Here is a 15,875-nt window from a genome sequence, read left to right as displayed (position 1 = left end):
GTCGGGACAGCCGAGCCTCAGTGCTCAAAATAAAGACGGTTCCGACAGGGCCGAGTCCCGGGGCGAGCGAGGAGGAGCGCAGATTCCAGCCGAGCTTGTTAACATGTTGGCCATTAGTGGAGCTGGGCGCGCAGCTCACTCCGCAATCCTAGATACTGGGAGGCCGAGGTCAGAGGACAGCCTCGGCAACTTAGTGAGGCCCTGAGCGGCTCAGCAGGACCCTGTTTGCAAAGTAGGAAATGAAAAGGGCTGGGGACGTGGCTCCATGGTAGGGACTCCTGGGTCCAACCCCAGGGCTCCCCCCATAAATTGTTGGTCATCTGTTGTTATGGATTATTTATGCATTTATTTTGAAATTTCAAAATATTATAGTAACATAGTGAAGTTCTTCTTCTTTCCCTTTTTTTTTTTTTAAATAATGTTTCCAACTTTATTTAGGGTTACCAGAGGTTTTTAATTTTTTAAAGAAAAATTAAATTTGAAAATTTTTAGTAAAGTTATGCCAATTCGGCATCCCGTATTTTCCCTAATTGTATTATCCTGTGTATTTTGACACTAACTTTCTTGCAAACATTCTTATTAGCCACCTCAAATACTTTGTGAGAGAATGAGATATGAATACGGATATGTTGGAAATATTTCTAAGTAAACCTACACTTGAATTAAATTTTTTTTTATTTTTACAGACTTCATTTTGATTCATTGTACACAAATGGAGTACATCTTTTCATTTCTATGGTTGTGCATGATGTAGATTCTTTTTTTTTTTTTTTTTTTTGCCCCTATTTAAAATTTGGATTTGAGAATAAAAAAGAATGAATGAAATAAAAGATTGAATTTAATTTGGATCTAAATTTTGAATTTTAATTGTGGATTAAGCTATCCCAAATTGTTTGTTTTACAAGAACTTTTCTTTTTTTCTCTCTTTTTTTGGGGGAGGGGGGTGGGGGGGACCAAGGATTGAACTCAAAGGCATTTAACCACTGAGCCACATCCCCAGACCTTTTTATTTTTTATTTTGGGACAGGGCCTTGCTGAGTTGCTGAGGCTGACTTTTGTCTTGGAATCCTCCTGCCTCAGCCTCTGGAGTGGGATTACAGGTGTGCACAGCCATGCCCAGCTACATTTATTTCAAAACATCCTGTTGAGCACCACAAACATACCATTTTTGATGGTCAATTTCAAAAAATAAGATTAAAAAATTAAAACTTGGATTTGCAACCAACTCCTCTCCTGCCTCCCCTCCTCCAGGCCCTTTTCTGGCTTTGGGCGGTCCTGACCCTTGACAGTGAGGTTTGCGAAACCTGCTCACCCACAGCTGCAGGAAATGGCCGGGCCTTCTGATTCATCCAGAGTGCCCGCAAACCTGGATTTACTTCTGTAAAACACCTGGATTCTTTTTCTTTTGTTGCTGGGAATTGAACCCAGGGCCTTAGCTCATGCTAAGCACACACTCTGCCACTGAGTTACAGCCCTGAACATCCTGATTTGAAAACCTCGACAATTTAAAAGCTTTGATGGATTTCTGGGTCAAACGCCACCTTGTGGGCCACCAGTGTGACCCCTATTTAGACAGTCGTTCTGCTTGGGGGATGTGGGCAGGGGACAGTCCATCCAAGGGGACAGCAGGGAGGAGAGAGGCCTCTGTGCGTCGCAAGAGGCAGCTGGAGCCCGGTAGGAGCAGGGAGGTCCTGGAGGATGAGGGAGCCCTGGCTGGGGACCACAGCATGTCAGCCGGAGGGAGTTCCTGAGGTCACGGATGTGTGGCCCCCGCTCCCACCTAAGGAATGTCCTTCCCGGATCACGTGAGGCCTTCAGGCCTTGCACGTCTCCCAGCACCATCGGGGACTTGTTGAAAATGCGCATCCCGGGCCCAGCTCCCAGCAGGAGTCTGGTTCCTGGGATCCGAGGGGAGGCCCGGGGTCTGCCTTAAGATCCAGCCCCGCGAGAAGAAACAGAACCCCGGAAACTGTGGCACAGACTTGGGCAAACGACCTCGCCTCTCCCGAACTCAGGGTCACGTCTATAAAATGGGGCTAATGACCATTTCATCTCCAAGTCCTACACAGAGGGCTCTGAGGGAGCCTGTACGGCGCTCAAGAAAGCGGCGCCACGGTTATTTTTACTGATATTCTTCCCAAGGCCATCGAGCCTCGGAGTTAGGATTCGGGATGCGAACCCTCCGTCCCCATCCAGGATTCGAACACGCGAACTGCCTCGCGCCCCGCTGACGTCACGCAGTCGCCTCGGCAGTCTCCCCCCTTGCCTACCACCGAGTCCGCTATAGCGTGCCGATTTGCATATTAGCATATCCCCGCCCTCCCGCGCCTTTCTAGTTCAAGGGTGGCCCGTGGAGGTGCCACTCAGCGCTCGGCCCTCAGGCCCCGCCCGCCTGCGGGGCCCCGCCCCGCTCTCCTGGGCGCAGCCTACCCCGATGCCTGCCCCACGCCCCGCCCCCGGCTCCGGCCTCCGCCGCCTGGGTCTGCGATTGGTCCCTCCGGGACGCCGGGCCCGCCCCTAGCGCTCAGAACTCGCCCCATGGAGGGAGCCAGCGCTCCCGGGTCGGCACAGCGGGTTCGGCTGCGCGGCGGGGCTGAGGCGGCCGCGGGCCAGATCGCAGGTAAGGGTGTCTGCTCGCCGGCTGGGGGACGTGGGGACGACTTCGGTCTGCACGCGGGCGGAACTGGGGGTCGGGTCGGCTGGGGAGGGGGCTGGGGCTGGGACTGGGGATCGGGGCTGGAGCTGAGTTCGGGGCTAGCTGGGGAAATGGGCTGCAGTTGCAGGTCGAGCTTAGCTGGGGAGGGGACTGAAATTGGTGTCAGAACTTTGGGTGGGAGTCGAGGTTAGCTGGAGAGGAGGCTGGAGTTAGGGGCTGGGGCTGGAGTTGGGGTGCGGTGTTAGCTGGGGAGGGGCCTGGAGTTGGGGGTTGGGACTGTGGTTGGGGGTCGAGGTTAGCTAGGGAAGAGGCTGAAGTTGGGGGTCAGGGCTGCAATTGTGGTTGAGTTTATGTGGGGAGGGGGCTGGAGTTAGAGGTCAAGGTTCGATGGGGAGGGAGCTGAAAGTGGCTGGAGTTAGGGGTAGAGGTTAGCTGGGGAGGGGCTGAGTCTGGACTGGGGTTCAGGGCTAGCTTGGGAGAGTGATGGCGCTAGGGTAGAGGTTAGCTGGGGAGGGGCTGGGAGTGGGGTTAGAGGCTGGGGTAGCTGGGGAGGAGGCTAAGGATGGAGTTGGAGGTCCAGGTTAGTTGGGGAGGCGGTAGGGGCTGAGTCCCGGGTAAAGGATATTTGAGGCAGGAGCAGGAAGTGGAGTTGAGGGTCCAGATTAGCTGGGGAGGGCACTGGGGGTGGAGTTTGAAGTGGGGCTCAGAGGGAGTCGGCTTGGCTAGGGAGGGGTCTGCAGACAGGGACTGGGGAAGGTGGGAGGGGAGCGGAGTTGGCAGGGAAAGGTGAGGATCCCATGTTTAGGATTAGCTGAAAGGACGAAGGACAAAGTCGGGACAGAACCAGGAAGGGGATTGGCTTGTGCAGGGGTCCGGGGACTTCAGGGTAAGTGGATGGCTTACGTGGGGGTGGTCTGGGGAGGAGACTGTTAGGGTGGCTGGTGAGAGGGAGGTGGGGAAGAGGAAGGGCATCGGGCTGGGGAACCATGGGGGTGTGTCTGGTCTGAGGCTGACGCCTTAGGAGGAGCTGGGATGGACTAGTAGGAGTCCATTGTAAGGATTCGAGAGGAATCGCCTTCCTGTTGGGTAGGGGTGCTGCTTATTTGGTGTGAGATGCACGTGGGGGTGAAGGCCCCCCCCAACAGTGTGCTGGTTCCCTGCTCCATCTATTTCTAGGGTGGAGGGTGCAAAGGGGCAAGTCTTGAGGTGCATGAAGCCTCTTGTGGGTGATTGAATTTTTCAGAAACTGCAGTGGGAGTTTGGGGATGATGATATTGAGGGACGTGGGCGGCACTTTGTTTTTCCCGGGTAGTGGGGGTTGCTCGGGGCCGAGGTGGGCGGCTGAAGACAGGTGCGGTGAACTGTAGCAGCAGGTCCCCAGCTAAGAGTCTGTAGACTGTTGCTAGGTGTCCTCAAAGCAAATGCCAAGTTCACAAACTTGTGTGTGTATGTGTGTGCAGCTGTGGTCTTGCAGCAACCTCATCAGGGCTCTGGGAAGTGAGCCTGTGTCCAGCGATTGCTCTAGCCCCTGCCTGGTGACCGCCTCACCAAGCGGGAATGGTGAAGGCCATGACAGGTAGCTTGCAGGTTTGCTGCAGGGACCCAGGGAGGGAATGCAGGAGGGAATCCACCCTGGTTGCACAGTGAGGGTGTGCGGAGCGCTGAGCAGAGCAGGATGTTCTAAATTAAGTTTTCTCTCGAGGGGAGGTGGGTGGGAGAATGATGAGGTTGTCACAGAGGAGGGAAGAGAAAGCAATCTCAACTTGACTCCATTCAACCCCGTGGTTGGGTGCACGTGAGAATCACCCTGGGACTTCAAAAAGCATCCACGGGACCAGGCCAGACGTGGCCAAACCTTTCCATATTACCAAAAGCAAGAACAATCTGACAGCTGCCTGGAGCTGCTGTCAGATTGTGAAGTCTGACCAAGGAGCCAGCACCTGTTCAGGGTCATTCTGATCCAGGGGTACCCAGAGAGCCACTGAGCTCCTTAAACGGGAGTTGCACTTGAGCTCCTGCGACCCCTGCAGGCTTCTCAGCCTCAGCATTGTGGACACTGGGGAGTGGGGCGCAGGGTCCTGGCCCTGCAGGGTGCCAAGCAGCAGCCCTAGTCTGCTCCCCTTCCAGGCCAGGAACCCTCCAGTGCGACACCACACATGTCCCCTTGGGGCAGAGTCACCCTGGCTGAGAGCCATTCTTAGGGACAAAACCAGCTTTACCCATTTAGAGACCCCATCTCGCCTTCGCTGCTCGGAAGCGCTGCTTCAGAGGAGGAGGGCCATCAGAGCACCGGCTGGGTCCGTGTGGCTTTCGGACCCTCCTAAGAGCCTGACTGACCAGCCACGGCGTTGAAAGGTGCCGGCATTTACAGCTGGTGCCCTTGGTTTTTCCCCTGGGCCTGGAGACTTATTTTAAAGAAGCCCAAGGCCTCCAGGTAGAGAAGCTTTATTTGAAAACTATCATTTGAGTAACGCCGTTATTTTCTGTCCTGGTTTCGTGCTTACTAAAGCAGGCGTTTGAAGGGAGAGTTAACTCACCATGAACACCCCACGCGGACAGCCGCTCGCTGTTCACTGAATGGAGGAATTCCTGGTGCATCGTATAGTAACGGAAAGAGATCCCGTGCAGTTCAAGGTGTTCCTGCAGATTTTCTCATTTGCATCTGGCAACAGCAAGTCTTTTAAGTGGCTTTTACTAGGAAGGGAATGTGGCTCTGTGTGGAGCGCTTGCCCAACACCAGCCGGGCCCTGGGTTCCACGCCCATAGGCAAGTGCTCTGCCACTGGGCCACCACCCAGCCCAGTTGCTTGTGTTTTTGAAGAGCCTTTGTGGTTTACTTTCTTTCTTTTTGTGCTGGGGCTGATCCCCCAGGCCTGGTGTGCGCTGAGCTCCGCCACACCACGGAGCTGCACCCACCCCAGGGTCTCTGTGATTTCTTTCTTTATTTAAAAAAAAAAGAATTAAAAAAAATTTTTGTCTTAGTTGTGGGTGGACCCAATACCTTTGTTTTATTATTATGTGGTGCTGAGGCTGGAACCCAGGGCCCCACACGTGCTAGGCGAGCGCCCCACTGCTGAGCTACAGCCCCAACCCTGGCGATTTCTTTAAAAAGCAGTTGTGCCCAGCCTCGGTGACTTTGAGACCTTCTAGCCAGGACCGCTGTGCAGCTGTGTGGGACCAGGTAGCAGGGACTCCCTGGCAAGTCCTCCTCCTGGGACCAGCACGCCCCTCCCCTGCTCATCGCCTGCGCCCAGAACGAGGCCGCAGGCCGTGTACAGCCTGAGCAGCCCCGCCCGGCCTCAGCTGGGAGCCTCAGGGCCGCAGGTGCTGGTCGCCATCCCCGTCCCCGTCCCTGTCCCCGCCGTCTGAAGTAGCCCTTCCTTCCTCTGTCCAACAGAGGTGGCTCGGTGCCTGTTTTAAGCCTCAGAACGCCTGCCAGGTCCTGGCACCAGGTGAAGGGGCTGCGGAGACGGGCCCAGGGGGCGGCCGGCTGTGGCTCTCGGGGTCGGGGTCCAGCTGTGTGTTGCGGGAGGTGCCAGCAGAGGTGCTCACCACCTCTCGGGCGGGACAGGTGGGAATGAGAACCCAGCCCAGGAAGGTCCAGAGGAGAGGCCGTATGGAGCTTGGAAGAGGACACAGGCTGCCAGGAACCAGGACAGTCCTGTGTGCACAGGGCAGGTTGGCCTGTCCAGGGCGCCCAGCGCAGGTCTTATTGTTCTGCAGGGCACTGATGCCGGAGAGCACCTTCCCTTTGGGGCGTCCAGGGCTGCAGGCTGCTGAGCAGCGTCCCTGGCCTCCACCACTCTAGGCCAGCACACCCCTGGTCAGGGGACAAATGTCCCCACAACTGCCTGTAATTGTCCCCAGTGGAGAGCCAGCGTGCCAGATCAGGCTGTGACAACAGATAATTTAAAATAAAGTTATTTATTTATCTTTTTCAAAGAGAAGCCCATGGTTGAGCCGCAAGGTGCTCTTAGGAGCCCCCCAAAGGCAGGTTCCTGCAGACTGGGGAGGACTTGCAGAGGAGTCCCTGCTACCTGGCCCACCCAGCCCAGGGCAGCTGCTTCCGCCCACGTGGGCACACCATGGGCTCAAGCCTCAACCTGCCAAGGAGAGGAGGCAGGGATTCCTCAGACACCACGTCCTTGGACAGCAGATGCTGCTCCAAAACCACACTCCTGGCTACAAACGCTGCCTGACCCGTCACAACCCGTGTGACGGGTCAGAAAATGAAGGCGGGGACCCGCTGGCCACAAACTTCCAAGGAGAGGCAGCATCTGATCCAAGCCTCGTGGTGGCCATTCCTGTCACCCTGGCTGCCTGGGAGGCGGGGGCAGGAGGACATCAAGTTCAAGGCCAGCCTGGAAGCTCAGCAAGACCCTGACTCAAAATAAAATAAAAAGGTGGCAGAGCACCCTGAGTTCTGTCCCCAGTACAGCAAGAGGTCAATAGATGAGTGAGAAGGGTAGGACACAGGCAGTCACCCCAACCTGGCTGCCCCGTCCAGCACTGCACCAAACCGGGGCCCTGATTCTGGGGGTTCTGCCCAGGGTCACTGAACTGTGCCCAGGGACGTGCGCGGCTGTGGTTGCTGGGAGCTCTAGCCAAGGAGGAGGCCCGGGCCTGGTTGTCTGGCGCTGAGCTGGAGGAACTGAGCGGAACCTTGTCCATCTCTATGGCGTGGGGCGAGGCAGGACCGGGTAGTCGTGGGTGAGTGTGGACTTTGTGAATCACGCACATGGTGCCGTTGGGGTCCCACGTCCTCGTGCAGCCGCGCACAGGGAGGAGGTGCCCAGGTGGTGCCTGCCTCCCCTCCCAGCTCTGCTCCCCAACGCTGGGCACCCTCGTCTGTCCCAAGGCCCTGTGGTCTGTCCCAAGACACCCTGAGCTGAGGAGAGGAGCAGAACAAAGGAGCAGCCTGCAGCGGTGGCTGAGCCCCGCGGATCTCTGGGCTGGGGAGGCCGGGGCCTGAGCAGGGACGGGAGACAGGCCCAAGGCCACCAGCCTTGTCTCGCGTAGGTGTCCTGGGGCTGCCTGTGACCTGGGCGCTAGAGCGACAGGAATGGGCTCTCCCCTGGTCCTGGAGGCCAAAGCCAGGGGTCCAGGCACGCGGCCATGGCCTCAGGGGCTCCAAGAGGCCTCCTGTCCGTCCCCGCCCGGCTCCAGGTGTCCCGCTGTCGTCACCGCTGCCTCCTGTCTGCCTCTTCCTAGGAGGACAGTGGTCCCTGGACCAGGGCTGCCCCCTCCACCACACCTGCAGAGGCCTTTTGCTAAACGGGGTGGACGGTAGGGCGGCTCCGCTTCCCTGGACCGGGCCTCGGGCAGCTGACTTCCCCTCCTCCACTGCCTTTCTTAGCAGCAGCAGGACTGAAGCGTGGCCCTCGCACAAGCACGAGAGCCCTGCCTGAGGGTCCCGGCGCGGCTGCGGAGGCGTGGGATGCAAAGTTCCCGGGCCTCCAGGAGGCAGCCAGGCCACCGCGCGCCCGAGCCCCCTGACCCGTGGGGGCGGCATGTGGAAGGGCCGCGGAGCCTGAGATGCCAGGACACGTTAGCGCGGTTCCGACTGCAGTGTCAGGTTGCGTCCGCCGCTTCTGAGCTCAGCACTGGGGCCCGGCCGGCCCTTCTCCAGGGGCATCCTGGGCACTCAGTGCCTCACAGCCTCCCTGCCTCCACCCACTCCGGGTCAGGGCTCCCCAGGTGGTACCACACGTCCCCAGACATGGCCCCGTGTGTTCTGGGGACAGCTTCGCTCCTGTGGAGACCCCTTGAGCCCCAAAGTCCCTGCGCCCTGGGTGTGCTTGTGGGTTTGGTCACTGGGCGGTGCCTGCCAAGTCGGTGGGTGAAGAGGAGAGGCTCGTCAGCTGCCAAGCTGCTGGGAGTCGCCGGTGGAGCGTCCCTCGGTCTGGCCTCTAACGAGGCTCCGGGTGGCTACACGTCATGGAGCAGTCACTTCTTGAAGTGGAGCAGATAAAGAGTCTGGGGTCCCACAGGCCCTGCCCTATTGGACTGCGACTCCCACGAGGTCCTGCCTCCTCACATGGGCAGTGCCCGGGGGTGCCAGCCTGGGACCAGGCCCACTCATGCCCTGGCCCAGGGTTAGACGCTGCTCTTCTGCCCCTCCAGGGGCTGGGAAGGCTCCGTCCTGCCTTTGTGGCCACAGACACTGACGTGTGTCAGGCCACCGTCCCCCCGGTGGGAGACCTGCGCCCCCCCACTGACGGGTGTGTGCCGAGGGAGGCAGCTGGCCCAGGCCTGCTGCTGGGCACAGGCACATCGGCTGGGCCGCGGGGTGGTCTGTCCGGCGCTGTGCGAGGGGCCAGGGTTTTGGAGGGGAGGCCCTCTGGTCTCTGGGCGGAGTTGAGGTGCAGACAGGAGTGGGCGCCGTGGCCTCCTCGCCTCTCTGGGGGCTGGATCATGGGGTGCTTGGGGTGCCCTCCTGGCGCAGCGTCCCGGACCCGAGGTCTCGGGAGAGGCCAGCGAGGGCGCTGAGTGCGGCCTTGTGGCCAAGGCCACAGACAGTGCCGCCCGGCGGGTGTGGACAGCCCAGGACGTGGGCCTCGCGGGTCACCGTGGGCCATCGTGTCAGCAGCTGTGAGCGAGGTGTGTGCCCTGCCCGCCACGCTCGTAGTGCCCTTCGCCCTGCTGGCGCTGACAGTGGTGACTCACACCTGGCTCGCGCCCTCTTACCGTCTCCACGGGGAAGCTCAGGGTCCTGCGGCACATCCCAGGGCCTGGCAGCATCCCTGCCGGTGGCTCCAGCGCCCTCTGCCCTCTGCGGGAGGTCTGCCCACGGCATGCCCACTCCCTCCGCCCAGACTGTGCGGCACCACCACCCCTGAGCACTCCCCTCGGGGAGCCAGGGGCCACGTGGCCCAGCGCCTGTTCCTCTCCCGAGCGCGGGCCCTGGGTCCATCCGCGGTCACGTCATGGCTGACGGCACCACACTGCACAGAGGCCGCATCGGGCTGCCCATCCATCCATCAGGGAACACCCGTGGGCTCCGCCGCGGACCGTCATGGCTCACCCGTGGACATGGGCTGCAGGCTCCTGTGTGGATGCGTGTCTGCGTGTGGAGGGACCATTGGCCTTTGTTCTGCGTGGCGACCACTGGCCCGGGCCTCTGTGCGGTGGGGCCCTTGTCCAGCTGTGGCCGTGGGAGCGTTTGAGTTCTCTGCTGACTCTGTTGGTTGCTCTGGCCCCCAGCGGTCTGCCCTCCTGGTCTCTGCTGGGCTGGCGCCAGGGCATCCTCGGCTCCTGGCTTCGCACCGACCTCCTGCCCGCTGCCCGCCTGCCTCCTCCCCCGCCTGGCCTGGACCCTGGGCTCCCTGCTCCCATGGGGTCTCCCACCTCCTTGACCTGAGCCCGCCCATGGTTTCGTCTATAAAGGAGGCACCCACCCACAGGGCAGGGGCGACAGTCCTGTAGGGTGAACGTTGTGTCCAGGTAATAGCAGGGCAGCCTTCTATTCAGGGCAGAGGAAGCTGCAGCGGGCAGAGGGACATGCCACCCTCGTCCCTGGAGTCTCTGACCACAGCACCTCCCAGGGCAGAAGGGGCTCTGAGGTGGGATCTGGGAGGCCCTGAGCTGGGGTCACCCTGGTCACCACAGGGTCCTCATGAGGAGGCAGCAGGGCCAGAGCCAGAGGGGCTGGAAGAGGCTGCAGGGCTGGCTCTAGAGTTGGAGGAGGGGACGGAGTCACCCTGGGCCTCAGGAGGCCAGCTTGACACGCCTGGGCTGAGACGGTCCCCATGCAGACTTGTGAGCCCCTGGGTCTGGGGTCCGATGTCACAGCAGCCGGACCCTCGGTCTGGAGAACTGCCTGGCTCCCATCTGGCACCTCGTGCACTGGCCTGCCGGGGGCTGCGTGGTGCCGGGGCCGCACGCGTCTCAGAGGCCGTTCTTGCCCGTTCAGCCTGGAATGCAGCTGCCCTTGTGTGCTGGTCCAGGGCCTTGGCCTGACACGGCGCCTGCCTGGGCTCAGCACCGCAGGCCTGGCCCGACAGGGGCTCCGGGTCAGGAGGCCGTGTGGCAGGACAGGCCTGCGCACTGTCCCCGCTGCATTTTGCAGAGAGCCCCTTCCCCTCTGCGGTGAGGCAGCCCCGGCCCCTGCCAGCCGCTGCACACGGAGCCTGGCCTCCTCTGGCCGTGGAGTGGAGTCCGGGACGCCTCCTCCTGATGAAATCTGCTCTCACAGGTACCAGTCACCAGGAGAGTGCTGTCGCGGCCACAATGGGGTCACACCAACATGACGGCCAGAGCACGCCCTGGTGCGGCCCCCGGCAGACAGGCTACGGGCTCCACCAAGGCCTGGACTGCCCACACGGCCAGCAGGGCAACTCCTGGGGCTGCAGCCGGGGAAGGGCAGACGTGGCCTCAGGCTGTGCAAGGGTGCGTGTAGCAGCCGGCAGAGGAGGGACGGCCCTCATCCAGCGACAAGTGAGGCAACAACCTGGCCACCCACACCCCTGGTGTCCCCAACCAGGGCAGGAGCGAGGTGACAGCTGCAGTGTGCACGGACCTGAGGACCTGTGCTCAGTGAGAGCCACACAGGCCACAGTGGTGCCCAGTGTAGGAGGGTCCAGGACAGCAGAGGCCAGAGACGGGAGGTGGACCTGTGGGTGCAGTGCTGGGGAGGGAGAGGGGGCTGCTCCTGGGGACGGGCTTCCTTCTGGGGTGGTGGAATGTTCTGGAATCGGAGGTGATGGCTGCATACCTCGTGTGTGCTGAATGTCAGCAGGAGCCCACCTAACTGGTGACAGTGGGTATTTTGGGTCACACTGCCATCGTTTCTCAGCCTGAGGCCGATGGCAGTCCTCAGCAGACCTTTCTAGGATGGAGCTGTTGGTCCTCCTCCCAGGTGAGCGGCGGACACTGGGGCGCCCTGCAAGCTGTGCCCCGGGTCTGCGCTAGGTGTGCACTCTCCGCGTTGAGGGCAGCGGTGCGGGTGGTCTCCCTGGCCACGGTCTCGTCAACCCCGGCGCACTCGGGCTCCGGGGAAGAAACCGGAGACGCCGGGAGCCGAGTGTGGGGGTGCACCGTCCTTCCTGTTCCAAGGGAGCAGGACCTGGGGCCCAGGAAGCAGCAACTGTGAGTGGCGGAGACGTGCAGAGCTTCCCGGCCTCCGGGGTTCTCTGGGGCTGGGAACCCTGTGGCACCTTGCCGCTCTGGCAGTGGACGGATTCACGACAGTATTTTACCAATGCTGATTCTCCCCACTGCCCCCCAGACGTGGGCCAGACCTTTATCCTGTGAGCCGCAGGGACAGTCCCACTGGGACACGTCTTGGGACAGTGGCAGCATACGGGCTATGCTCGGCTCTGTGAACAGTGACTCTCTGAACACTCGGGATCATGTCCTTCTCTGGTGGCCTCCTGGGCACTGCAGGGTTCTGAGCAGTGTCCCTGGTCTCCGCCCTCTCAGGCAGGTCCACACATGTCCCCAGAGGTGACCCACCATCCCAGAGGGCAGGGACCCCTGCTAGAGGGCTGGCTCTATGTAAGGGGGCTGTGTGGCACTTCCTGCGGCGCTGTGGTGTGGCTGAGGCCCGCCTCTGGGGTCCCCGAGGCCCCCTCTGCAGAAACTGCCTGGCGCCCTTGGAAGTCTAATTAAGCAGCCTGTTTCCTGTGTTTCCTCTGCGGTGCTGACACAGATCCAGCGTGTGGCAGATGGTGGAGTCCCTTCCAGGGCCAAGGCTCCTCACCATGAGCTGCCTGGGAGTCGGGGCCCCGTGGGGCCCAGTCACACAGAGGCCTCTGTCCCTCAGGTTCTCCCGTCACCCGTGAAGCTCGGGCCCCACTCCCACAGGGCACCAGGAAGTCGCTCAAGGGCCCAAACCCTGCGCTGCAGGGACCCGAGGCTCCTGAGGGCCCCTGAGGGTTTCCAGGACACTTCCGGACGGAAACGGAGGTCCCCCTGTCCTTGGGGACTGGGCAGCCTGCAGGGAGGCTCTGTGGGGCGGGGTCCAGATGTCTGGAGGGTGCGTCCCCTTCTGGGGTTGCCGTGGCAAATACCCGCCAGGCTGGGCGGGTAGCACTGCCTAGTGTGCCCACGGCCTGCGTGCCACCCCAGCACTGCAGAGAAGCCAAACCCACAAACCCCAGAAGCAGTTCTGGAGGCCGGAGTCTGAGGTCCAGGCGCGGCAGGGCTGGGGCTCCTGGGCAGGGTCCTTCCTGCCTCTTCCAGCTGCTGTGGGTAGCGGGCATCCTTGGTGTCCCCTGGATTGTGACCACGTCCTCCTGTCTGCCTCCATTATCGCATGGCCATCTCCCTGTGCCTGTGTCCGAAGCACCCTCTTTTAAGGAAACTGGGGCCCACCCCTGTGAAGACCATGTCCAGCGCAGGGTCAGCTGCAGGCGCCCAACTTAGACGGTCACCCAGGGTCTCCGTCCCTTGGTGCTGTGCACGTGGGGCCACATCCTTCTCTGGGGCGACGTCCTGGGCACTGCAGTGCTGAGAGCAGCAGCCTGGGCCCACCAGGCTCCATGCCAGGAGCTCCCCAGGCGTGACCCCTGGCCCCAGGCGGCCCGTGCCCCGGAGCAGGACCCCGCCTCTGAGGAGCACAGCTTGCGTGCTTTCCTCGCGTCCTGCGGGATCCTGGGAAGCGTTTCCAGATTTTCTGTGGCAAGTCCAGGTTTGAGCCAGGGTAGGCCGTCCCGTCCTCAAGGCCTGTCCTCTGCAGGGCCTCGCGGTCCCCTCGCTAGCCTCCCGGCTGCCCAGTGTGGCGAAGCACGCTGGGGGCCCCTGGGCACCCGGCCTGCGGTCATCACCGTGGACCTGCCTTTGGGTGGCTGGCCTGCGGGGCGCTGGTGCGGATGTGGCCGTGCGTGGCCTCTGATGGCGATGTCTGCGGTTCTGTGGGTGCAGACAGGAGGAGACTGGATCTGGGCCGTCCGGCCTCCCTGCAGTTCTGCAAATCTGAAGTCATACAAACTCCAGGAGGTTCTGTTTTCACTGTAAAATGGGCAGAAATCAGTGAAAGGTAAACCCATGGCAGCCTCTGCCCAGCGTCCTAAGAGGTCATCATGCACATGGCCAGCAGGAGTGGACTGAGGCCTGGGGTCTGGGCACAGAGTGGAACGGTGACAGCAGAAGTGTCCCAGGTCAGGTCGTGGGTGTCACCTACGGCTCTGGCTTCTTCCAGGCTTCCTCGGCTTTTCCTCCAGAGCTGCCTGGATCCCACGGGACTCTGGGCCCTCCGGTCTCCTCTGGCTCCTCTGGGCTGAGGCTGTTCTTCCTCCCCCGCCCACTCCAGCTCTCTGTGGGGATGGACCCAGGTCCCCGCCTGTGCTGGGCAAGCTCCCGCCACTGAGCCACACCCGCAGCCCTCTTTATTTTTTATTTTGAGACAGGGTCTTGTTCAGTTGCTGAGGCTGGCCTCAGATTTGCCATCCTCCTGCCTCAGCCTCCTGACCAGCTGGATGACAGGTGTACAGGACTGTACCTGGCTGTGACATTTTTCTTGATGATCTGGAAGTTTTGAGCAGGATTTTTGTAAAATGCACCCCCAATTTGAACGTCTCTGGTATTTTCTCTTGAGTGGCCTGGGACTCTAGGTCCTGGGGAAGAACCCAGGACAGGACATCAGGACAGGTGCCAGCCACATGACTGGCCCCTGGGAGCGAGGACCTTGTCACCGGCCAAGGCAGAAATTACTAGTTTTACATTTGCTTTATTGCCAGTGCTTACAAGTTGGGAGGTTTTGCCATAAGCACCCCCTCTTAGAGCACTTGGCAGAGCTGATGGCCTCGGGCTGACCCCCCGGCCCCCAGCCAGGATGACCCTGAATAGCTGGGCAGCTTCTCTCCAGGGATCCGCAGTTCAGCACCTGCTGTGTTGGGGCTGACCTCAAACTGGGGGCCTGTGGATGGGCCACTGGCCCCTCTGAACATGAGGATGAATGTCCCTGGTGGCATATTCCTGTCCCCCATCCCCAGGGAGGTGGCAATAAATCAGGGGAGCATGTGGGAATATGGGAGCCAGGTCACCTTGAGGCCTCACAGGGCATGCAGGGCTTTGGTACCTAGGGTGAGCCTGAAGGGCACCAGCCAGTGTCCAGGGCGATGGGCAGGAGCTGTTCTCTGACCTCAGCCCTCAGAAGGCAGCAGCTCGGGCCACCCGCAAGCAGGCAAGGTGTCCGAATTCAGGTGGAAGGCCGACCACAGCAGGGAGGGCTCTCCTGGCATTGAGTGGTGCAGGACAGGACGCCCACCACGGAGAGCTGTCAGTGCAGCCCGGAGGGCAGGCCCTGGGCAAAGGTGACCTTGAGACCTGAGCACATTCTGTTACTCTCAGCACCAGGACAAGTGGTGCCCGCAGCAGCTCAGGCCCAGGAAGTGAGCCGTGTGCAGCCGGGTGGCCCTAGCTCAGCAACTTTCGTCAGTGCTGGTGGCGGGGGCTGACCTTGCAGTCAGGTGACCGTCCCTGCAGACCCAGCCTCAGCGGAGCCTCAGCTCCACCCCATGTGACAGCCAGTGACAGCCAGCGAGCTGGTGGGTTGGGCTGACAGTGCAGTCCACACATGGCCCTGGAGGTGCAGAAGGCGCGGCAGCTCTGGGGCCACCCCTGGATGGTGGGCGCACCATGCATACATGTTGGGGTGGGCAGGAGGGGCAGGCCAGGTCACCAGCCCAGGCGTGGAGGAGGGGAGCCCTAGAGGTCACCTTGGCCAGCACCTATGGCAGAGGTGATGCGACCCTTTAGCAGAACACACCCTGTGAGTTTGAGAAGTGTGTCCTTGGCTTGCTCCCGGAGCAATGCCCTCCATCTGCGAGTTCACAGCTTTTCTGCGAAGCACCAGGCAGTAGGTGCTGCTGGCCTTGCAGACAGGAGGCCTCTATTGCAGCAATTGAGCTCCGTGGTGGCCCTGTGAACTGCTTGCTGTAGGCAGTATGTGAAGGAGTGGGCATGATGCATTTCAATAAAACTTTATTGAGTAAAACAAGTAGTGGGCCGGACTTGGCCTGCAGGCTATGGGATTCTAACCCAGCTCTGTCACCTCAGCATCGCCCAGACCAGGGGTCCCATCCTTAAAGTGGCCTTTGAGGCTGTGAGATGACCTTCCTTTCTCTTTGAGGCTGCCTCAGGGGCAGTGATCTTGGGCTGGGCCATCTCTAGAACAAGGATGATACACACCCTGTGGGGTTGGTGGTGGATGAATTTGGATACTGTAGGGCAGGATTCTCACTGGGCGTGACTGCCCCGGGCCCCGGGGATGTGTGTGG

At 60.7% G+C, this 15,875-nt stretch overlaps 1 protein-coding gene across 1 annotated transcript in view; it reads left to right on the top strand.

The window, feature by feature from the left end:
- The first annotated feature begins 2,580 nt into the window (after positions 1-2,580).
- GNG7 (G protein subunit gamma 7) overlaps positions 2,581-15,875 on the top strand; it is an 81,323-nt gene continuing 68,028 nt past the window's right edge. Inside the window, exon 1 of the mRNA XM_079115211.1 lies at positions 2,581-2,620. The gene's annotated coding sequence lies outside the window, so the exon portion shown is untranslated. The remainder of the gene's footprint in view (positions 2,621-15,875) is intronic.

This window comes from Sciurus vulgaris (genome assembly GCF_902686455.1).
Source record: "Sciurus vulgaris genome assembly, chromosome: 16".
NCBI lineage: Eukaryota > Metazoa > Chordata > Mammalia > Rodentia > Sciuridae > Sciurus > Sciurus vulgaris.
The sequence above is the reverse complement of the archived record's forward strand: the minus strand, read 5'-3'. Positions and strand labels throughout refer to the sequence as shown.